The sequence below is a fragment of the Pituophis catenifer genome, unplaced genomic scaffold (genome assembly GCF_029215685.1).
Source record: "Pituophis catenifer annectens isolate HBS135680 unplaced genomic scaffold, rPitCat1.0.hap2 SCAF_3, whole genome shotgun sequence".
NCBI lineage: Eukaryota > Metazoa > Chordata > Lepidosauria > Squamata > Colubridae > Pituophis > Pituophis catenifer.
The window spans coordinates 27,358,374-27,383,916 of record NW_027256883.1 but is presented as its reverse complement, the minus strand read 5'-3'; the positions used below and the strand labels follow the sequence as shown (position 1 = coordinate 27,383,916).

At 40.6% G+C, this 25,543-nt stretch overlaps 1 protein-coding gene across 1 annotated transcript in view; it reads left to right on the top strand.

Moving 5' to 3' along the window:
- Positions 1–25,543, top strand: part of CPQ (carboxypeptidase Q) — a 165,768-nt gene that overhangs the window by 129,454 nt on the left and 10,771 nt on the right. The gene's annotated exons all lie outside the window — the stretch shown is intronic.

Genomic DNA, 25,543 nt, shown 5'->3' with positions numbered 1-25,543 from the left:
TTCTAAATGTTCTGCCTTTTCCCCCCTTTCTCTTTCCCTTTTTTCTCTGTCTCTTCCAAACTCCTAGAACTCTTTTTCATATCTGCACATCTACTTTATTTCCTGAACAGCAGAGATTGCACATTGTAAGATTTCTAATGGCTATCATTCTAGCATTAGGAAGACCCATTGACTGACCACTGCTTTCAAAGAAATAGATAATAATACCGAAGGAGCCTTCCCAATCCCCTCCCAGCTAGTCCTTAACTGGGCAGTCATTCTAATGGGATATTATTTATGCAGCCCCATCAGATAGACCAGACCAGGAAATTAACTCAACAGGAAGGCTAAAACTATTACTATTGAAAATGGCTATATAACAAAACTTTGCAAGTCTGATAGTGCTGTATCTTTTCCTCCTCTCCTCCATATACAGTATTTTTCGCTCCATAAGATGCACTCCCCCCCCCCCCGAAAAGTGGGTGGAAATGTCTATGCGTCTTATGGAGTGAATATTGTGTCAGTGCCACCTGGAACAGCTGATTGGCGGTATTCCGGGAAGCTGATCCAACCGCCAATCAGCTGCTCGGCGGCGAAGGCTCCAGCGTTCCCTGGCAGAGGCAGCAGACACGGTGGAGGCAGCAATGGCGGCGTTTCCAGTCAGCCAGCCCACTGATCAGCAGGGCTATGGGAGGTCGGGATCCAGCTGTCGCTCAGCTGATCAGTGGTGGGCGCAACAGAGCAGAATATTTTTTTTCTCGTTTTCTTCCTCTAAACCTAGGTGTGTCTTATGGAGCGAAAAATATGGTACTTCAGTGAACTATTGAGGTGTCTGCCTGAGCTGCTTCTGAATGCTATGTTGTTCTGGAATTTTAAAAATGTTTCAGTCCTTTTGTCTAGGTAGCAGGTAGCAGTTCCTATAGGCCTGCTTTGTTAAAATCAGCTTTGTTGTTCCCTACAGCAGAGTCTGCACTGCAAGGTGGCCTAATTGGATAATTTGGAGAGTAGTATACAAAGCCAGTTTGTTTTTCCCTTCCTTTCTCCTCAGTCAAGGTGCTGCTTCTCTTTGTGCCTCTGATACTGGCATTCCTCTGTATAAAGGAACATTTTGTTCCATCCAGAACAAAATAACAGAGTTGCAAAGACCTTGGAGGTCTTCTAGTCTGACCTCTTGCTCAGGCAGGAAGCCCTATACCATTTCAGACAAATGGTTGTCTAATCTTTTCTTAAAAACATCCAGTGTTGGAGCATTCACAACTTCTGAAGGCAAATTATTCCACTGATTAATTGTTCTGTCAGCCTAATTCTAGGTTGTCATCTCCTTGATTAGTTTCCATCCATTGCGCCATTTTTTCACCATGTGAATAGGGGGATGAGAAAAGAGCTATATTATTTTCTAGCAGATTGAGATGATAGGTGATTCGACAGAGAGAAGGGCATGCTGAGGTCACCCCTTGATGGCTTTAACTCCGAATAAAAATCTGAGATTTATTACTCAATTGACTGTAAAAGATTGTGACTTGATTACACTTCTGTTTATCTGCATTGTATGATAAAAAGTGGATTGAATTATTTCCAAATCTTACCCAGTCATAAACAGTATAAAGCAGAGCTGTTAAGCAATGCTTCTATCCATTTTTCCATGAAGAATGAAAAACATGTTTCAATGTTTTAATGTCCTGATTCTAAATAGGACTTTACTGCTGTTTGTTAAACAAGAAGATGTCAAGAGGTACAAACTGCGTGCTGGTTGCCAATGAAGTCTCACATTAAAAGCACAGGCTTTAGAAGGTTCTGTTTATCACCTCTGATCTACCTGTTTCAACATCCATAGCACGTTTTTTGGGAGATGACTAATTCCAGTTTTGTCTGGTGCCCTCTGCATCTGGAAAAAGGCCATTAAATTGTTTCATCTGATAAAAAAACATAGTATGTTTTATACAGTATTAGCAATGAAGGCCCTGGAAAAGATAGCCAGATCCCATCGTGTTTCTATAGCTACAAAGATCAGAATCCTGCAAGGAATAGTTTCCCTCCTGATGATCTATGGCAGCAAAAGCTGGATTTTGATAAGCTTAATTGAAAAATATTGACGGCAGCAGCCAAAAAAGCTAATACAATCCTTGGTTGTATAAACAGAGGCATAGAATCAAAATCATGTGAAGTATTAGTACCACTTTATAAATCCTTAGTACAGCCACACCTGAGATATTGCATTCAGTTTTGGTCACCATGTTACAAAAAAGATGTTGAGAAAAAGTGCAAAGAGCAACTAAGATGATTAAAGGTCTAGAGAGAAAAACATATAAAGAACGATTGTAGGATTTTGGTCTAGAGAAAGTCTAGAGAAAAGAAGGATGGGGGGGGGGGATATGTTAGCAGTATTCCAGTATTTGAGAGGCTGCCATAAAGAGGAAGGGATCAACTTATTTTCCAAAGCACCAGAAGGCAGGACAAGAAACAATGGATGGAACTAATCAAGGAGAGAAGCAATCTGGAAGTAAGGAGAAACTTCCTAACAGTGAGGACAATTAACCAGTGAAACAGCTTGCCTTCAGAAGTTGTGGGTACTTCATCACTGGAGATTTTTAAGAAGAGACTGGGCAGCCACTTATCTGAAATGGTATAGGGTCTCCTGCTAGAGCAGGGGGTTGGACTAGAAGACCTCCAAGGTCCCTTTCAGCTCTATTCTGATTGAACTTTGGGTTGGAGAAGGCTCCTAAGAATACCATGGATAGCCAAGAAAAATAAGGATCATCTACAAATCAACTACATTTCTTAGTTGAGGCACAAATTATTAAGATCAAATTATCATATTTTGACATAGTATGCAAAGACCTAGATTTCTGGAGAATTTTATAATGCTGGGAAAAGTGGAGGGAAAGAGAAGAGGACAAGGTGGTTGGACTCAGTTGCGGTTGTGATGGGTACACTGTTGAAAAGCCTGAAGATCCTGGTTGGGAAAAGATGGGGGAGAAATAGTTATGTGGTCACTAAGAACTGACATCAACTTGATGACACATTTATAGTCAATTGGATCACACTTGTGTCAGAAGCATCGAGGTGCTTCTGGGCTGAAAGAATTTGCTGGTGACAACACTGTTGCCCAGGAGACGCCCAGTTGAGGGCTCCTTTCATGTCCCCGTTAAGTACCCACCAAAGTGGTACCTATTTATCTACTCACATTTGCATGCTTTTGAACTGCTAGATTGGCAGGAGCTGGAGCAAATGGGGGAGCTCACTCTGTCACACAGCAGCACTCGGGTTTCGAACATGGGTTTGCTGATTGTCAACCCAGCACATTCTAACCATGTGAGCCATTGTGCCCCTCATGATCAGAATGATGCACCCCCCTATAATGTCACCAGGTTTTGTTTAATAGCCAGCAAGATTCAATAGAGACTTTATTAGACACAATTTAACTTAATTAAACTTCTTCCATGTTTAGTAATAACAATAACAATTAACCCTCATTATTAACTGTTCCTAGCTTTATTTATGAAGGTCTTAAACAAAGTTTAGCATTAATAGTCTCAATGTTCAAAATGATTTACCTGAATTATGAAAGCTTCACTTCTGCTGACAGTGTTCGATTTATTTTTATTGCATTTTGTTTTATTTATTTTATTTTATTTAATGCTTTATATTAAGTAAGGCTGATCAATGAGCAAAAGAAAGTGTTTTGAGCTTCGACAATTGTGACAATTTTTTACCTAGGTGAGACCTAAAAAGAATTATTGCAGGCAGCACACCCGTAGCGTATTCTGTGATTGTTCAATCATTTCACAGATTGTTTTGCAGCTTTTCCTTGCAATCCATGGTGCCCTCCTGATGGCATACTTAAAACTTTTTCTCCTCTCCACTAACAGTAGCCATCTGGCATTACTTTCTAATAAAAATCAAATAATGAAAAGTTATTATGAAAAGTTGGTGCCATGGAAAGATTTGTTTTGACTGTGTCAGGTGTGCTACAGCTGAAAAGGTGTCACTCATAAGCTGAAAAGGAAATAACCAGTTGAACTACTTGAAAAATGAAAATATTGTATATATTCACCAGTCATAAGAAGATGTAAAGCTGAAGAACAAGTACAAAAATCAAATGGGACTGCTTGCTGAGAATAAGAAGGTAAAGTGGCAAGACTAACAAAGGAGTCAAGATACAATGCAGATCTTTATTTCTACATTCATCATTGGAGATGTGACGTTCTGTCGAAGAATCTGTTTAGCTAATTCCCTAAAGAAAATGTATAACAGTTACATACAGCTCTTGCTTGATATTATAGAAATACTGGAAAAGATGATAGTTCTGAGATGAAATATCATACTTTTTTTCAGAAAGCATTCCAGTTTGGTTCCATTGTATTCATCCTGAACAATTATAAAATATCATATGGAATACAGTTGCAATGTGTGGCTGTGAAAGTTGGACCATAAGAAAGGCTGAGCACCAAAGAATTGAGGCCTTTGAACTATGATGCTGGAGAAGACTCCTGCGAGTCCCTTGGACTGCAAGGCGATCAAACCAGTCCGTCCTAGAGGAGATCAACTCTGACTGCTCTTTAGAAGGCCAGATCCTGAAGATGAAACTCAAATACTTTGGCTACCTAATAAGAAGGAAGGACTCACTGGAGAGCCTAATGCTGGGGAAGATTGAGGGCAAAAGAAGAAGGGGACGACAGAGAATGAGGTAGCTGGATGGAGTCACCGAAGCAGTAGGCATGAGCTTAAATGGACTCCAGAGGATGGTAGAGGACAGGAAGGTCTGGAGATCGTTGTCCATGGGGTCATGATGGAGCAAACATGACTTCACAACTAACTAACAACAATGGAATAATTGGATAACACATACACCACATGATGGGCTGAACTCCTATTCTTGCCCCAGTTCCTGCCAACCTAACAGTTCGAAAGCATGCAAATACAAGTAGATGAATACTGTAGATGCCACTTTGGTGGAAGTGAACAGCATTCAGTGTGCCTTGGTATACAGTCATGCCAGACACATGACCACAGAAGTGTTTTCAGACAATACTGGCTTCCCTGGCTAGTAAACGGAGATGAGCATCACCCCCACAACCCCATGGTCCGATACGACCATACAAGAACAAGTTGGGTTGCCAATTTGACCACAAGAATAAAGTTATTTCTAAAATATTTATTAATTATTAATTATAAAAATATTATATTCAGGTAGTTCTCAACTTACAACAGTTCACTTCACGACCATTTGAAGTTACAACGGCACTGAAAAAAGTAAGTTAGGACCGTTTTTCACATGACCACTGTCGTGTGAAATGGTCACCTGATCAAAATTGAGACACTCGGGAACTGACTCACATTTGTGATGTTTACACTGTCCCAGGATCCCCTTTTGGGACCTTTCAAGAAGCAAAGTCAATGGGAAAACCAGATTCACTTAACAACCGTGTTTCTAATTTAACCACTGCAGTGATTCACTTAACAATTGTGGCAAGAAATGTCATAAAATAGGTCAAAATTCACTTAACAAATGTTTCACTTAGCAACAAAAATTTGGGGCTTAATTGTGGTTGTAAGTCGAGGACTTATAATAATTATAAAAGCTACATATTTAAATCTTTCTCCTCCCATGGTATTTATGCTTTTTTTTTTTACATTCAATTAGCCATAAATAGATTTGAACTGTTTCAGATTGTTGAGTTGAACTGACTGAATTAAATTTTCCAATCAGTTTTTGCCCATGTTTCTGTGCTCCATATTGTTTTGGTGCCTTGATTCAGGAAGTAGACTTGAGTAAAAGAATGGGTTCTCTGGATGTTCAGTCATTTGGTAAGGAAGTACACAAACAAAAATCCAACCTAGAACTAAGGAGAAATTTCCTGACAATGAGAACAATTAATCAGTGGAATGGCTGCTCTGCACAGATTATTGGTATTCCATCCTGGAGGTTTTAAAGGATAGATTGGACAGCCATTTGTCGGGTATGGTATAAGGCAGGGGTATCAAACTCACAGCCTGCGGGCCAGATGCGTCATGCCCCAACCATCCCCACCCCCGTTTTAGCGAAGAGGGGAAAAGTCACGATACGTCACATGACGACAATGTGATGCCGTGAGTGTCAACGCTCCAAGTAATGCACCCATAGAAAGGAAAACTCTGAGGCAGGCAAGTTCCTCAAAGAACTATTTATTGGATACATCATATTGGTGTCAACTCGCAAAGCTTCTCTAACCTGCTCCCGAGTTGCCATAGGCAGGGGGATGGGGAATCAAGCCTCACAGCTGCATCGAGGAATTTGCACCTCAGTCAAAACAAAGCACATCCTAATTGGCCAAAGTCAAGGCCATCTCCACAGAAACCAGTAATGACTGGAGGGAGTGACTTCTATGACCCGCGAAATTGCTTCATTGGGGAACGTGACTGATGACACACCTTGGGGGGGGAGGGGGAAACAGGGTCAGAGGCAAGGTGCAAACTGAGTGGGGTCAGAGTTGGTTTCACTTGGTGTGTGCCGACATGTTGCTCCTAATAAACAGCTGGATTTTTCTTGAAACTTTGCTTGAGGCTCCTGCTTTCATTAGGGCATCGGTCAGAACTCTTAACAGCTGGCACAAACTAGTGAAAGCTGACTCTGAGTTTTCCCACAGCTTTTACCTAATTAAAAGCAAATGTTTTCTCCCCCCCCCCCTGGTCACGTTGTCCAATCCAAGTGCTGGCCAGTCGCTTGGTTACTGTCTCCTCCTCTGACCAGCCACCTCTACAAATGTCCTTGGTTCCCACAGGAAATTTTATTTTTTTGGCTACAAACTCCCATCTAACTATTTTCCCCCTCCCACTGGTGTGTGGCAACCCTGGAGCCTCCAAGATGGCTTCGGCCAGGTTTCCTTCAGGGTTGACAGTGAGTTTGACACCCCTGGTATAAGGTCTCCTATCTGAGAAGCGGTTGAATTAGAAGGCCTCCAAGGTCCCGTCCAACTCTGTAATTCTGTATTCTGTTTCAGATTGTGTGGATCACCTTAATTCAGACATTCAGACATTCAGACTGAAAAATGCATTTTGATTCCAGTTTAAAATAGAGCCTTCCTCCTTCTCATTTTCCAGAACATCAGATTTTCCAAAACATCAAATCACCACCTAGTTAACTAGTGAATGAACCATGTCAAATTTTCACAGATGGTTTTGTGAGAGGTTACAGTACTTGAAATTTGAATTGCAGGGTAGGAAAAGAAAAGAATTGGTCTTGTCATGTCTGCTTTTCTCATTTCCACTCCCAAAATTGCTTTCCCCCCCAAATAAGCTATTCCCTATTTCCTCTTCATCCTTGTTTGAATGGATATATGTCATTTTGTTATATGAAAGCTTAAAGTCATACAATCTTGGTTGAATGATGAGTGTGTTTATAACAGCAATATAATACAATATAATACATGTAAAACAAAATCCCCCCAGAAAAATAGATTTGAACTCAGACAGATTTGTACTAATGGCAAAATAGCTCAGAGGTTGTGGGAACACAACTTCAGTAATTATTATTTATTTAAGCAAATTTGTTATGACTGCTCATTCCAGAAGATTAGGTGACTTACAAAATCAAATGAACAATTACAAGCAGTTTTTAAAAGACATTGAACAATGTCTTGAAATGGTAGTCCAGACTAAAAAAAAAAACCATACCAATAAAAAGATGATACAAAACAGGATAGAGTTCCACAGACACATAACCTTCAGGCCTAGGAACAGACCCGGTTATGAAGGGCCTTCCAGACCTCAGCAGAGTGGATGGCAATTGTATCTTGGGGTGGGGGGTATGCTGCTCCAAATTGAGGAACACAACTCTGTATAGGTACATAAACTACCCTTTCAACTTTTCCAGTCATATTGTGAGCCATGTCTTATGGCCTGAGCACATTTTTCTCTACTTAGAAAATAAAATGATTTCAGGATAGGTAGGTATCCTTTAATGCAGGGGTCTCCAACCTTGGCAACTTTAAGAATTATGGACTTTAATTCCCAGAATTCTGGGAGTTGAAGTCCACAAGTCTTAAAGTTGCCAAGGTTGGAGACCCTGCTTTAATGTACAGTGCTTACAGGACTTCCTCCTAGAGTCATCCATTGTTCTTGAAATATGTCTGTGTGTGTCTCTGACAGGATCTCAGATACAAGGATCATTGGGTAGGGAGATAGATGACAAAGGAAAAGAAAATGAGTGCTGTCTTAGAAGTTGCCACTTCAGATTCCCAAGAACCTGATGTGAATGGAAGTTTCATGGATAGACCTCCTGGTCTTTCTAGTTGATGGATGCTATACAATCATTGGGTGAAGGGAAGGGAGAGTTAAGAGAAAAAAAATCTCAAAGAGGCATTCTGGCCAAAATATTCTGACTGAATGACCTACCAGTTTAAATCAGATTTAGTGGGAAACAAGCAGGTATTGTTGGAAAAAGTAGGTGTGCCAAATTTAACCCAAACAAAGCTATAGTAATACATCAACAGAATATACCAGTACTTAAACTAAATAAAATTTAGTTTTATTCAACTGCCCATGTCTTTTTTGAAGAGCTGAAGAACTCTTATAATCAGGCAATCTTTTACAGATATAGATACATGAAACTACAAAAATGCTGTTTTTAATTTAATTTAAATAGTCCACAGTATGTACATATGGGTGGTCTTTTCCTGTCTACCAAATGCAAACCAAATGTAGTGAAACTCAAAAAAAAAATCAATTAAATCTGAAGGCTTTTGATTTGTATAGATTGTCAGTCCTAAAAGACAGAACTTCATTAGCAGGAAGTGCTCCTCAATCAATTTCCATCAATTTTTCTTTCATTTCTGAACTTCAATTGCATAAAAAATATATTTACTACTCCACATGTATTCTAACCAACAGGCTCTGCTCAATGCATGAGTTGAGAACACATTGTGCATGCAGCTGTAAAGGAATCTGACTTGCTTGATGCTCTTTGGTAGGAAATGCCAGAATTTCAAGTAGACAGACATTCTAGTATTCCCTGAAAATAATCAAGACAGTAGATGAATAATAATAATAATAATAATAATAATAATAATAATAATAATAATAATAATAATAATACCAGTGGAATTGCAAAAAAGTGTGCTACTTGGAACATAGTACATCTTAAGAAGGTACTTGGTTGATACCTAGGACACTGGCAGCAATCCATATCAACCATTAGCACCAGTCAATGGTATTTGTGATGCCTTTTTGAATGTTCAGTTGACTGAGTTTCATATTTAATGAATAAAGATGATGATGATGATGATGATGATGATGATGATGATGATGATGATAATAATAATAATAATAATAATAATAATAATAATAATAATAATTTGATACCTAGGATGCTGGCAGCAACCCATATCAACCATTAGCACCAGTCAATGGTATTTGTGATACATTTTAAATGTCCAGTTGACTGAGTTTCATGTTTAATGAATAAAAGAGATAATAATGTCAAATAAGTTCTGAAGTGCAATGTAACTTGATGAAAGAGCAGGGTCCTCTGTAAGGCTATAGGAGGGATGGAGGGATAGAGCGATGGAGGGAGGAGGGATGGAGGGATGGACCCACATTCTCATTGCACAATCTATTTCATGAAACTATTCTTTTATTCTTTACTTCAATTGAAATGCAATGAAACTAAAAAAATCTTCTTTAGGACTGAGAACAGGCTTCAGCATAGCCTTAATTAAGCTTTCATACCTCTCAACATTCCCAGGTAGACCAGACAGGAAATACAGCCACATATGCTAATTCTACTTTATCTTAAGGCTACATTAACAGAATCTTGCAAGTCTGAAATTACAAATCTCCTTCTGTTTTCTTTACATCTGGAGAACTTGCTGTGGAGGTCCTTTCTGAGCCTCTTTCTCCACCATAATATAGTTGCAGGCTATGGCCTTTCTTATCTGCCTTATTCCCTTATTCCCTAGGCAGCATCTTTTCCACCATCTCCAAGGAACTTACTAATACTTAACTAAGTAACAGACAACACTCTTGCCTAATTTGCAGCTGCTTGTTTCCGAGGTAGTTCTTCACAATGCATTCATATTGCTTTTAGTAATCCATGGAGACAGCATGAGCTCAAAAATTCAAAATAAGTTTCAGCGTTTTTATTTAGTTAGCAAGCAGTGATACCATTACAAAGAGCAAGACAAAACCCTGTTAAATTTAACAAGTCAGAAATTGTTCTCATATTTCTGAGTATAAGAATTCTTTTTCTTTTCTTTCTTTCTTTCTCGTTCATTCATTTTTTAATTATACTCCATTTTTATTCTGTTTATAAATAAAGAGGTGAGCATATGTAATATTCCTTCCGTATCCTATTTTTTCCCATAAAAATAACCCTGTGAAGTAGGTTAGGCTGAAGTAGATGACTGGCCCAAAGTCACCCAGTTGGCTTTGATGTCTAAGGCAGGACTAGAGCTTTCTGTCTCTTGATTTCTAGCCTGATGCCTTAATCACTATATCAAACTACCTCTATCTAATGTTGTATGCTATAGCTACACCATCCAAATAGGAACCTGAAAATTACAGAAGCAGAGAAGATTATTTATGAATCAATTGTTAACAGGCATAAAATTACATATGGATGATTATTTATTTCTTTGTGTATTATGAATTTGTGTATTTTTTGATGTTCCAGTCATTGGTCTCTAAGAGGCTTCCATCAACAATAATGAAAGATTATCATCTTTTATTGAAACTAAAATTTTAGGTACAAGTATATATGTATGAGAATCTCTTCTTTTTCTTCTCATTTTCTTTTCCTATTCTGTTTAATTAAATAAATAAAAATGGTTAGAAAAAAGACGCAGATAAAGTGAGAAAGGGAGATTCAGCCGTATTGTTGGTATTGGTACCTGTTTAATTATGTCACGGACGGATCTTTTAAAACTGTTCAGAACTCTGGTGAGTATAACCATCTAGCTTCTTAATAGTATGATGGCTGGGTTACATAATGCGTTATCTAATATCAGGCTTGGTGATTGGTCAATTCTCTTCAGCCCACCTGAAAGGATCTTGGAAGTTTGCAGGATTATTGTTAGGTTTCTCCTGATAAAAACCTGGTTCTTTTTCTAAGAAGCTCCTGACAGTGCTTGAGATATTTATCAATGTCGACTGGCGGCCCCTAGGGGGAGAGCCTTCTCTGTGGGGGCACCTACGAGCTCCCCCCGGAGATACGGAGGATCCCGGATCTGCGCACCTTCTGTCACGCGCTTAAGACTTTTTTATTTCATCAAGCTGGCCTGGCCTAAATGTTCTCCCCTTTTTAAATCTAAATTTTAATTTGTTTTTAAATTATGGGGTATTTTAAATTTGTTCAGCCAAATTATTTAATTCATTTTTATTCTATTTTAAATTTTTGTATTTATGTGTTTTATCCTGTGGCTGTTCACCGCCCTGAGTCCTTCGGGAGTAGGGCGGTATAGAAATTTAAATAAATAAAATAAAACTTACAAATAACTATGACTGACATGAAGCCTGAAACAGTAGTTTGACCCTTCATGTTATTTACCTGTAGCCAAGCAATAATCAATACATAGAATATTCAATAATACTCCTGAAGCCATGCTATACAAACACAGCTATCTTATATAGGACAAGCTACTGAAGGCTACATTAACGAGATGTCTGTTCTCCAGAGACTCATTAAAAACATTAATTTAGTCTCCCGGCAGCTCATGGTCTTCTGAATAGCACTTCTGCCCATAAGGGGAGCAGAAACTGGGTTTTGCAAATCCTTTGAAAGAAGTCATTTGGAGCTGTAGGGTTCTGTTTGGGTAGCCAGCTAGATACAGGCTATAGAGTTGCTTTTGATTTGAGCAACTTTACGAATCTAATAAATAAAATAGCTTCATGGAAACATTTTCCCAGACAAAGTGGCTATGTGTGCACATGCTTTCTGAAGCCACCATAGAAACTTTTGAAGTAGTTTTTTTTTTTAAAAAAAAAAAAAAGAAAGACATGGCTGCTTTGAGGATTCTAGAAAAGATGTTTAAAGGATGTTGAATCATTTCCCTTCCTATTGTGAAAAACAGAATCAAATCCTGGTGAGTGACTAAGAGTAGAAGTATACCATTTCTACCCATTCCTCTCTTTTATTTTGAGACTGGAAAAACTGTGACAAGATACAAACATAAAGCTAGTCTAAATCTACCTGGGGATTCCGGAACATCCCTAGGATTACAGGTCTTTGGTATGAAGCGATGCCATGGAGAAGCCAATAATACTGAAGGTGAGCAGTTCATTGTAGCAAGAATGAGGTTATTAATGCTGAGCAACTCCCTTTTCCACAAGGGATCTTCTGTAGTTTAAGGGCACAATAGCTCTATGACCTTCCATTCACCCTTTCTACTCAGGCAATATCTCCTTTCAGTCTAATCCATTTTAAATTGCTACATTCACTGGAAGAGAAGAGAAGCCATAATTTCCTCTCTCAAAATGACAAGTACCATTAACAGAATAAAAGGAAGGTTGTCTAGAACGATTTATTACCACTTCTCACAGGGATATTTATTTATAACATTTTTATCTTATCCTTACTCACCATCACACCAAATTCTGAAAAGCAGCCCCTGGAGACAGAACTCACTTTAGACAGTGATTTACACAACCCTAATCCTGTAAAGATCTAGAAAATCTCTCCAGTTGGTTTTCCCAATAGAACTCACTGAAACGTATGCCAGAGGTGGATAAATTTTAGTCTTCCAAATGTGGCTAAATTATTTTACTTACGTATTCATTTAGTCCTTCATTCAGTTTAGACTCCAGGTGACTCTGGGCATTAAAAATTAGGTGCATTTAAAATGTTTATATCATATTTAGAGAGATAAAACTCTAAATAATAATAAAACAACCTATAGGGGCTCATCCACTCTACCCCAAGACCTGGGAGAATTTTCAATCTTTTCAATGACTTTCTGAATATCATTACATCTTAGCATCCTCACCTGAAATAATAAGAGGAAAATGTCAGCAACAATTGAAAAATAATCACAGCATCCTACTATTGAACAGTGAGAATTGTTGTTTACTACAAAGACTAAATAAGGATTTCAGCAATAATTGAAAAGATCACAGCATATCACCACTGAACAGCCAGATTTGTTGTTTATTACAAAGACTAAATAGGGATTCCTGGTGATAAGAATATAGTATTAGTTCTCTGGATCCTTCTACTAGAGACATACAAGTGGTGATATAGTATTAATTCTTTGCATCTCCTCTGTTTTATGGTGTCTCTTTATAGCACTTCTTCACCAACATCTTACAGGTGATGGTTTATCCCTTCAACTATCTTTCCAAAATCAAGTTAGGTGTAGTAGTTAAGATGATGGGACTAGGTCTGGAAAGATTTGGTTATAAGCCTACCCTCAACCACCCAAAAAAATAAAATAAAAATGGAGAGGTTCTCTGCATTAAGGACTTGCCTTCATATATATGGGTGGGCTTCCAGCTATAAGTGATCTGAACCCTTTGTATTAAAAAGTATTTTACATTTTCATCCTGGACTTTTCAAGGCTGGATCATGAAACAGAAGTAATAGAGTACAGTAAATGACCAAAAGTTCCTGGCAACTTTACAGTGCTTTCATCCCTAAACACACATTTACGGTTCTTGCATTATAGGGTAGAAGATTGGACTATTACTTCATTAAGCCTACTAAAATACTTTTATCTTGCTTCTGAAAAGCATGGAGGATTGGCGCCATCTGTACTTTTGGGGTTCCATATAAATTTTTTTCTTCTTTACTATATAACCCCAAACTATGTCCCAAACTCATATTTGTTTGAAACAGCAAATATTTATCCTGAAACCACAGTTTAATAGAAAAGTTCTAATTTAAAGAATCCAATTTCCACATTACTTTTTACTACCATTTATATGTGTTTGGGATTTAAACTTGGTGAGAATGCTGGAATTTTGTAGTCCTAAAATACCAAGTATTTCTTATTTGCGGTGTGTGTTTCAACAGATTGCAGTCTGTACTGCTTTCCACCACAACTTCCACAAGTCTTGTGCATGTCACTATGTTTGTGTGTGTAAAAACAACTTACATTAACCAGAAATTCCAAAATCACCTTTCATCTGGCTGAGCTGTCCAATTTCATTTTCTGCAACACTAATAGAGCTTCACTTCCTATTTCTAAATGAACTCAGAGTTGCAGGTTATGGGAAGAATCATTAATGTTTTTCCCAGACACCACTGAATAATCAACATTGTCATTTTTGGACTTTGCTGATTTACTTACCAACTCTGGAAAAATTTAAACTTGTGTGAATCCTGGTCATCCTTTAAACAAATCTGACATTTCTTTCATGATGAGCCAAATAAACAGCACTAACACCCTAATTGTTACTATTTATACATGGAAATATTTATGACTAATGAAGAGAATCTGGTTCTGTTCTATTAGTAGTTACCTTTGAAACTAGAGAACATAATATATACAGGTTTTTTTAATAACTGTAATGAACCATGTGTATGCAACTCTGTGTGTGGTTCTGTATCTAAGTATTTTACATGCAACTGTCTATTATATACACATGCATACATATGCAGAATGTGTGGGGGATGGGGGGGAGAGAAAATGAAAGAGAGAGAAATAAACACATTAAGTAGTGGGTCTCTCTGATGTAAGCACTGTCCTGCAATTATAAAACACTGCATATTGCATATTTGTTACAGCAATTGTCTTTCAACAATTGTCATGGCTAAATATTCTGGCTGCTGGACCTCACAAAGATCTCCCAGCTAGAAAAAGCAGCAGGACTACTGAAAAATTCTGAATCATTGTTTAAAACGTTTAAACAATGTTTAAAAGAGATAAGATATGTATATGTTGTATGTTATGTGAATGTCATATATATGTTATAATAAAACTATAAAAAAAAAGTTCTGAATCATTTAAAACTTTACATTACCATCATAAGTCATTGGAACAACCAAGACATTTTAAGGATTGCATATTGAATTTAATAACTGCTTGTGTATTGTGAGAAATTTCTCTTGAAGGGAAATTATTCTTAACCTCCCAACCATTGTCAGAGAGCTGGTCTATATATTTTGCTAACATTCCCGTACCTTATATAACAATCTGATCTTCTCCAGGTCATTACCAGATCAGATTAAGGTTATAATTTTATTTCCAATAATATCTCTTGAAGTGTCAGAGGGATTTCGAATAAAGACAGTCCTTTAAAGGAGTTGTAAGATGCCAAATCAATTTTTAAAAACTAACTAATTATTAATTTATTGGTTTACTCATATTCATCCTATAATGCAAGTTTCTTCAGAAGCTCACAATCAAAGCATAAATCTAAAATAGTATTAAAATCCAAGAAGAGCCCAAATATTAAATTGTAGTGGACCTCACAGGGGCCGTGCAAAGCCTCCCCCCCCCAAGCTCCATTTTCACTGGCAGAGTCCTTCACTGCTTCCAGGGTGGCCCTATGGGGCAGATCTAAGCACACCGCAGGCCTTGAGTTTGACACTCCTGTTTAAGAGCTTCAAAAAAATCAAACCAGCACTAAAATTAGACAGAGAAGGCAACTGATGCAATCCATCTAACAAAACACGGGAATATCATGATTTAACTGTTTGCCAGGCAACCGTGTTATGTACAAACTGCAGTTTCAGCACCACTTTTTAAAGGCAGCAGCTATATACAGTTTATGTCCTAGATTGAGATTACCATGATATGAACCTACTCATAATTTTCCCATTTCTTTTCTTCCATTAAATTGGATCAATTTCTTGGAGACTGCCTGGACACGTCCCTGCAGTTTTCTTGAAAATGCCTTTCAGAAAGTGTGCCTCCTTCCTAGAGCTGAAAGAAAATGACTGCCCCAAGCCTTCGTAGTACAGTGGTCTAAAGCACCCTGTTATTAAGACCAGCTGCCTGCAATTACTGCAGGTTCGAATCTCGCCAGGCTCAAGGTTGACTCAGCCTTCCATCCTTTCTAAGGTAGGTAAATTGAGGACCCAGTTGTGGGGGCAATAAGCTGACTTTGTATAAATATACAAAAGGATGAAGGCTATTGCTTAGTGCATTGTAAGCCGCCCTGAGTCTCCGGAGAAGGGCGGCATATAAATCAAATTTTTTTTAAAAAAGGTCACCCTGCTGGTTTTGGGCTAAGATGGGACTCCTGTCTCCAGTTTCTCTGACTTAACCACTTATACAAAACTAGCTCTAAGTCTTACCATAATCAGCACTGGTGATGCTATCTAGTTGGGTGATGAAACATCTGCAAGCAAAATACAAACACCAAGGACTCCACAGTTCAACCCTGTTCTAAATAGGTTCTATCAGCATTGTAATATTTTTCTGGGCTATGCTTTTCTTCTCTGGAGATTTATTTAGTTTGCCCTTCTTACAGATTTCTCTCCTTTTTTTTTTTCATCTGTTTGGCAGTGATTGGGACATAGAACTGGATAAGAGAAGACTGTGGTGTGATCCAACATAGATCTTATGTTCTAATGAAAAGGAGAATGAGAAGGGAGGGAGGAGAGAAAATATTCCCAGCCAAACTGCTTCAACAGTACCAATTGTACTCCTAACCTTAATATTATAATTTAAGGATAAAATAAATGGTATTCATGGGACCCAAGTGGTGACCATGATCTCACACTCTTTCATATATAACTTCCACATGGTTTTAACTAGTAATGCATGACTGAATCACTCCTGTTATCCTTATTAGGAATAAACTGGCTGACTAAACATTTTAATTCACATTTCCCAGCTTACATCCAGACCTCTGTCATTCTCAACTCCCCACCACAAACTGAAAGTCCAAAATTCTGGAAGCAGAATTTGGGGACTTAATTTCTGGAAATGCTACAAAAAGGTTGGCATATTTTCTTTAGCATTTCATCAGCTTCATCAGAACTGCACAAACTTCCCTAAACCACCCACATGGCAGGAGTTTGCACATCTGACAAACTATATGCTATGGAGCAGTTTCAATTGCCTAACACTTAGAGAACTAAGAAAAAATGCTAAATCTGTTTAATGCATACACAAAACAAACAAAAATAACTTGTTTTCATTGGAAGAACATATATTAAGTTGTTTTGAACTTTTGAAAATTTGAAATTCACACGAGCCTTGGGGAATGGTGCAAGTTCCCTGGCAGCAGTGGTGGGTTCCTCCCGGTTCGGCCGAGCCAGTAGTGGTGACAATATGACGTCACCGAACCGGTTCTCTCCCCCCCTCCCACCCACGTTATTCTTACCTTTTATTTGGTCCCACCCCCCAATCTATTGCGTCCCAGCTGATGACTAGAGGGAAAAAAACTGTTTAAACTCTTGCCGCGGGGCTTCAAAGGGCCGTCCTTCAGCTGATCAGTGTTAAAAGCAAACAAATGAATCGGGTCGTAAGTGTGAGGACTGGTCGTAAGTGCGAGGACCTTTCAGAAATGACTCTGACCAGCTAGCCACGCCCACCTAGTCACATGACCTCCAAGCCACACCCACAAAATAAGCCACGCCCACAGAACCAGTAGTAAAAAAATTTAGAACCCACCCCTGCCTGGCAGCCTACCGTTTCCCAAGATCTGTGCAATCTGCTTACTCTCAGGGGGTGTTTTCTTTCTGTTGACAGGCTCCTATGGCTTACCTGAGGCTGCTCCAGGTCATACCACCTCTTTGTTATTGAAGCAGCTTCAAAGGATGCTCATGTGCACACTAAAACCACACAAAATTGCCCCCATTCTTGCATGATCTTGGGGAGTTCCAGAGGCCCTGCAAGAGCTTGGTCCTCTCACACAACTTCCAGAGGTTCTGGAGGCCACCCAGAAGCACCCCTATTCTCTTCCAGACTCCACAGACTCCAAAAAATATGTGAGAATTGGGCATGCTAGTTATTGTCAGGTATGGGTGAACATACCCAAAATGTGATAGCGTGTCACCTTTGACAAGTATGTCATAGCTCATCATCATTGAGGTAGGAAAATGTACAGCCACAGTTGGTATTATTTTCCCCCCAAGCTGAAGGAAATGCACTTCTTGAAAGCAGCACTATTACAAGGGAGAAGAAGGAAACTATTTTACCACCTTAGATACTCTCATGTTAAGAAACTTTTTTCTGCTCCATCACCCACATCTGGTCTTCATATCTCAGTCTCAGCTATGAGTTATGTCATTCCTCAACACTAGATGCAAGAACTATGCACAGACTGAGTTACAAAGACCCAAGGTGGATGGTGAGGATAGATGTGGTTGTATCTGCAGCCTTTTCTATCCACTGCTATGTTAGGGTCAAACATGTTGCAAAAAGGGGATTGAGGGGTTTTTTAAAAGACATTTTTAAATAGACTTTTAAGGGGTTCTGAGGGGGGGGAGGTTATGTGGGTTTGGGGGAAAACCCATGGGGGTTGGAGACTAGTCCGGCTGCTATTAATGGTGCCATAGGAGGTGCGGACTCTGGGGGAAAGGGGACTGTTAGAATGCCCTCTAGTGAGGGCTTCTCTATTAATACGCTGAGTGGGAGGGGCAGGTATGGCGGGGGCAGGGGGCCATATCATGTGGTGGGGGCACGTGCTCGCTATCTCCGAGTGATTGCGTGCCCCGGTCCCCTTAGCTCTTCCCGTTCCCCAGGCTGCTTAGAGTCTCAGGGCCTGAGTCTCCGGCTGATGTTGTGTAATGCCAGGTCCGTAGTAAATAAAGCCCCCCTCATTTGTGATCTTATTCAGGAGGGGGGAGCGGACCTGGCAGGTATCACGGAGACCTGGTTGGGCCATGAGGGGGGAGTTCCCCTCGTGGAGATGTGCCCATCAGGCTTCCGTGCATTTCATCAGCCGAGAGCTCAGGGCAGGGGTGGGGGGGGTGGCGGTCATTCTAAGAGAAGGTCTTGATCCGAGGGAGACCACTGTACCTCAGATAGCCGGATGTGAGTCCCTTTTTGTGAAGTGGGGTCGTGGGGTGCAGATGGGTCTGTTGATCACATACCTGGCTCCCTGCCACATGGCAACGACCCTGCCCGAACTCCTCAATGTTATAGCCGAGGTGGCAGCTGATACCCCCAGACTTGTGGTCATGGGGGATTTCAACCTGCCATCCATCAGTGAAACATCTGAGGTAGCTCGGGAGTTCATGGCTTCCATGACGGCCATGGACCTGACCCAAGTAATTCATGGCCCTACTCATATGGGGGGACACACTCTGGACTTAGTTTTTATCTCTGGTCAGTGGTTGAGTAGCCTTGATATAGGGGATGTAGATATTGAACCCTTGTCATGGTCTGACCACTCGCTCCTTCGACTTGACTTTCTGACCGCCGTACCCCATCGCAGGGAGGTGGAGCCGACCAGGTGGTTCCGCCCCAGCCGCCTGATGGACCCTGATAGGTTCCAGATGGAGCTTGGGCCATTTCCTGAGACTCTAGCTCATGACTCGGCTGATGACCTGGAGGCCGCCTGGGATAGGGCAGCTGCCGGGGCTTTGGACCAGGTCGTGCCTTTGTGGCCTCTGACCCGGCACCGAACTCACTTAGCTCCTTGGTTCTCTGAGGAGCTGAGGGAGATGAAGCGCCGGAAAAGACACCTAGAGAGCGGTTGGAGGGCCAGTCGTTCCGAATCTGACTTGACACTGGTAAGGTCTCATATTAAGAGCTACCTAGTGGCGATAAAAGCGGCGAAATCTAGCTATTTTGCCGCTCTTATCGCGTCATCAGATAACCGCCCAGCCGCCCTGTTTAGGGTGACCCGCTCCCTTCTCCATCTGGGAGCGCGGGAGGACCCCTTGCAGGGCCGAGCTAAGGATTTTGTACAGTATCTGGATGATAAAATAACTCAGATTCGGGAACACTTGGCCGCCGACTGGGTTAGTTCAGACGAGATGACTGAGGCAGGCCTTGAGAGTGTTATCTGGGAGGAGTTCGATCCTGTGGCTCCCGAGGATGTGGACAGGATCTTGGGACAGCTGAACGCGACCACATGTTTATTGGACCCATGTCCCTCCTGGTTGGTGCTGGCTTCCCGGGAGGTTACACGAGGCTGGCTCCAGGGGATTATCAACGCTTCTTTGAGTGAGGGTGTCCTGCCGGCCGCCTTGAAAGAGGCGGTGGTGAGGCCTCTCCTCAAGAAGCCATCCCTGGATCCGGCTGTTTTGGCTAACTATCGTCCAGTCTCCAACCTTCGCTTTATTGCAAAGGTTGTTGAGAGTGTGGTGGCGCGACAGCTTCCCCAGTACCTGGATGACGCTGTCTATCTGGATCTGCTCCAGTCCGGCTTCAGACCTGGGTACAGCACGGAAACGGCATTGGTTGCGTTGGTGGATGATCTCTGGAGGGCCTGGGATAGGGGTTATTCCTCTATCCTGGTCCTATTAGACCTCTCAGCGGCTTTTGATACCATCGACCATGGTATCATGTTGCGCCGGCTGCAGGGACTGGGAGTGGGGGGCACCGTTTTGCGGTGGTTCTCCTCCTATCTCTCTGACCGGTCGCAATCCATGTTGACGGGGGCAGCGGTCGACCCCAAGGCGCCTTGTTTGTGGGGTGCCTCAAGGGTCGGTCGTCTCGCCCCTCCTGTTCAATATTTATGTGAAGCCGCTGGGTGAGATCATCCGTGGTTTTGGGGTGGAGTTCCATCAGTACGCTGATGATACTCAGCTGTACATTTCCACCCCAGACCATCCCAATGATGCCTTGGAAGTGATGTCCCAGTGCCTGGAGGCCGTGCGGGTCTGGATGGGGAGAAACAGGCTTCGACTCAACCCTTCCAAACCGAGTGGCTGTGGCTGCCGGCGTCCCGGTATAGCCAGCTGATGCCATCACTGGTTATTGGCGGCGAACCATTGGCCCCCATGGAGAGGGCCCGCAACTTGGGTGTCCTCCTGGATGCACGGCTGTCTTTAGAAGGGCATATGACGGCCGTGGCCAGGGGGGCTTTTTTGTCAGGTTCGCCTGATACGCCAGTTGCGCCCCTTTCTGGACCGGGACTCCCTACGCACGGTCACTCAAGCACTCGTCACCTCTCGTCTGGACTATTGTAACGCTCTCTACGTGGGGCTCCCCTTGGGGTACACCCGGAGGCTCCAACTGGTGCAGAATGCGGCCGCGTGGGGGATTATGGGAGTGACGGGGCGCTCCCATGTGACTCCTCTCCTGCACGAGCTGCATTGGCTTCCGGTGGACTTCCGGGTGCGCTTCAAGGTGTTGGTGATCACCTTTAAAGCGCTCCATGGCTTAGGGCCAGGGTACTTACGGGACCGCCTTCTGCCACCAATAGCCTCCCACCGGCCGGTTCGCTCCCACAGAGAGGGCCTCCTCAGGGTGCCGTCGGCCAGACAATGCCGGCTGGCGACCCCCAGGAGGAGAGCCTTCTCTGTGGTGGCACCTACCCTATGGAACAATCTACCCCCAGAGATACGAGTGATCTCCGACCTCCGGACTTTTCGTTGGGCCCTAAAAACTTATTTTTTTCAGTTAGCCAGTCTGTCTTGATTTTAGGGTTAGTTTTAAAATTTTAATATTGATTTTAAATTGACAAGTTTTAAATTACGGGCCAAATTTATAAATTATTTTAACTCTATTTTTAACTGTAATGTTATGTATAGATGTTTTTATTTTGGCTGTTCACCGCCCTGAGTGGCGGTATAGAAAATTGAATAATAATAATAATAATAATAATAATAATAATAATAATAATAATAATAATAATAATTATTATTATTATTATTATTATTATTATTATTATTATTATTATTATTATTATTATTATTAACCTGGTGATGCACGAATTGAAGATAAGCAGCAAGAAAAAATCACAAAGTACCGGGACTTACAAATTGAAGTTGAGCGACTGTGGAAAAAGAAATCGTGTGTTGTCCCGATTGTAATTGGAGCCCTCGGAGCAATACCCAAAGGGCTACCCCGCTATTTAGAAATTCTAAATTTGCCGGACTTGAACATTTTGACTCTACAAAAAACCACCTTACTCGGAACAGCTTACATCCTCCGACGATACCTTAACAGTTCCTAGGTCCTTGGTTAGGACTCGAGCTGCTGAGCTATTAACCAGCCTCAAAGGCTGTGAATCTCACTAAAGATTAACCAATAAATAATAATAATAATAATAATAATAATAATAATAATAATAATAATAATAATAATAATAATAATAATAATAATAATGTATTGAATAGTAACATCAAAACGTCTTCACAGCATCTTGAATCCTTTAAAAAGTACCTATTTCAAACCTACTAGAGGAATAGGGGAGAATAGCGACTAGGTTGTGGTCAATACATGATTTGCTTAATTTATTACCCTTCCTTAGGGAGATAGATAGAATTCTGCCATGAATTCTTGTGAAATGAATTGTGATATTTCTCGTCTACTGGACTTTAAAGACAGTTGTTAGCAACAGAGAAAACCAGCAAATATTTGTCTTTGGTGAGGAAAAGGCCCACAAACTAACAATTGCAACTGATTGATTTGATTATTATGTTGTCCTTAAGCTGCCAAATCGTCAGTGAACCAATTTAACACACATTTGTCTTTAGTCAAGTACAATTATGTAAAGCAGGCTGCAAGAAATTAGTAATTGTCACGCAGCAAATTTCGACATTTAGTTTTGACCGTCTTTGCTGGGACTTGCTGAGTAAACAGAACATTAACAAACAAAAACAACCCCTAAAAGAAGAATGAATAGATTCAAGGATATTCAAAAGACTCGCATGTTCATGAAGTCTTATCTGTGACAAAATGCTCCATCTATTGGTTTATTGCTGTGACATTATGAACTGGTTCCCTTCCAACTGTGCATTCCCTAAATAGATTCTATAAAATGCTGAGGTCCAGGCTTTTTCTAAAAGGAAATGCAGTCTTTTATTTCACAGAATGAAATAAAAATTGTGACACAGAAAATTTTTGCACACCTTATTTTGGAGAAAAATGAGTTCTAAACCAGAAGGAGTTCCAAGTAGGTGGAACTATGTAGCCCTGGTTTGATGCTGCTGTTTTGTTGTTGTTGTTATTGTTGTTGTTCATTGAACAGAAGAGAGGAGAAGAGAAGAGAAGAGAAGAGAAGAGAAGAGAAGAGAAGAGAAGAGAAGAGAAGAGAAGAGAAGAGAAGAGAGAGGAGAGGAGAGGAGAGGAGAGGAGAGGAGAAGAGAAGAGAAGAGAAGAGAAGAGAAGAGAAGAGAAGAGAAGAGAAGAGAAGAGAAGAGAAGAGAAGAGAGAGGAGAGGAGAGGAGAGGAGAGGAGAGGAGAGGAGAGGAGAGGAGAGGAGAGAGAGAAGAGAAGAGAAGAGAAGAGAAGAGAAGAGAAGAGAAGAGAAGAGAAGAGAAGAGAAGAGAAGAGAAGAGAAGAGAAGAGAAGAGAAGAGAAGAATAACAGAGTTGGAAGGGACTTTGGAGGCCTGCCAGTCCAATCCCCTGCCCAGACAGGAAGCCCTACACCACTTCAGACAAATGGTTATCCAATCTCTTCTTAAAAACTTCCGGTGTTGGAGTAGTCACAACTTCTGGAAGCAAGTTGTTCCACTGATTAATTGTTCTGTCATTTAGTTCTAGGTTGCTTCTCTCCTTGATTAGTTTTCCTCCATTGCTTCTTGTGGTGGCCTCAGAATAGCTTGACTCCTTCTTCAATTGCACGGTCAGCCAGTTGTTTAAACTGGATTTGAAACATTTATCCAACCCAATCATCTAGGACAAGCAAATGTTATTGTTTGATGATATTACAGATATTGTTGCCAGATGTTCTAAGCTGTTCTAAGTAAATCTACCTTTTGCAACTGAGTGATGGTGATTTTGTCAATGTTGAGGGTGTTCAAGTGATGCACAATTATTTTGGGATTGCACCCAAGGCACCTCTTACTGTTGGCACTATTTTTCTTTCTTTTGCCACAATTGTTCCATTTCTATTTGCAAATCTTGGTATTTTGTGATTTCTCCTGTTCTTTCTCTCCTCTTCTGATCTCTCCAAGTACTGCCACATCAACTATCTAATTTTTTTTCTTTCATACTGAGAGTAAGTCTAGGGCAGGGGTGAAATGCTCCTGGTTTGGACCGGATCGCCCGATCCGGTAGTGATAGAGGCGGGTGGTTTGGAGAACCGGTAGCAAAAATCCCTGCCCCCCCATTGCTCAGCTGAGCCGCGCAATCATCAGAGGCTTTTTTTTTTATTTTTAAAAGCATTTTTTCTACAACCTCTTAAGCCGAAGAGGTTATAGAAAAAATGCTTTTAAAAGTAAAAACAAAGCCTCTGCCGATCAGGCAAGTCAACTAGGATCGTCAGAGGCTTAAAAAAAAAGAAAAAGCCTCTGCCGATTAGGCAAGTCAACTGTGATCGTCAGAGGCTTTAAAAGCATTTTTTTAACAATTTCTTCAGCCGAAGAGGGGTTTTTTTTTTGTTTGTTTGTTTTTTGCTTTAATTTATATGCCGCCCTTCTCCGGAAACTCAGGGCGGCTTACAATGCGTTAAGCAATAGCAATAGGTTGTAGAAAAATGGTTTTAAAAGTTTTTTTAAAAAAGTTGGCCACGCCCACTCAGTCATATTACCCCCCCCAAGCCACGCCCACAGAACTGGTAGTAACAAAATTTACATTTCACCCCCTGGTCTAGGGCGCTATGTGGCACAACATTATAAAAGAAAAAAGCTGAAAAGTAACAAAAACATCTGTAAAACAAAACAAAAACATATTTAAAGACATACATGTGCTAATAAACTAAAACGTGATTCATTCCATTCATCAATAGCTCATCTATATTAATCAATTCTGCAAACTACTGAGCAGTTGACTCATTTGTTTGCCTTTCCATGCCAAACAGAAAGTCTTTTGACTGTAAGCCCCTTTTTTTTTTGTCCAGAAGTCAACTCCCATCTGATAAAGATAGAATATAAGCACCTGGAAATATTAAATCTCAAATTAATTTTGCTTCCATAATTGTGTCTTAATGAAATGGAACAATATATTTAAATAAAGCAATAACTTCGCTGCATCTCCAACAACATAAATGCAGTGAGGTCATTTTTACAGTGTTATTTCTTCTTGAAAATGATATCATCTAAAATTCCATCATTATTATTATTTTTAAAAAATCTTCTGTTTTATTAGTTTAGGTAAAACTTGCATGTCTTACTGGCCCTGGTTAATTTTGCAAAGTTAAATACACTCTGACCTGATTAATCCTTAACTGAGATACCACCAAGAATTTCAGGCGTTTTAGGGTAGATTGGTAAATTGAGCATCTCAAGGCAACCGTACTTCAATATTGTTGACCGAAAAAAGTCTACTTAGATGTCTGCCTAAATTCTGCAGGAATTACCGTATATTTTGGAGTATAAGACACCCCTAAAAGGGGGTGAAAATTTAGGTGCGTGTTATACACCGAATGTAGCCCCGCCCACCCACTGGCCCCTACCCTTTAGCCTCTGCTGCAGCAAACAGCAAGAAAAAACAGCTCCTTTCAGCGTCAGCACAGCCTAATTAGCACAAGTTGATTGGATTGGCCTCCTGACTCTCAGCTGTTTTGCTCTCAGCTGTTTTGCGCAGGGCTCTGCTGCTTGCTGCAAGGAGGTAAATTGCTGCAATAGATTTTTTTTTCCC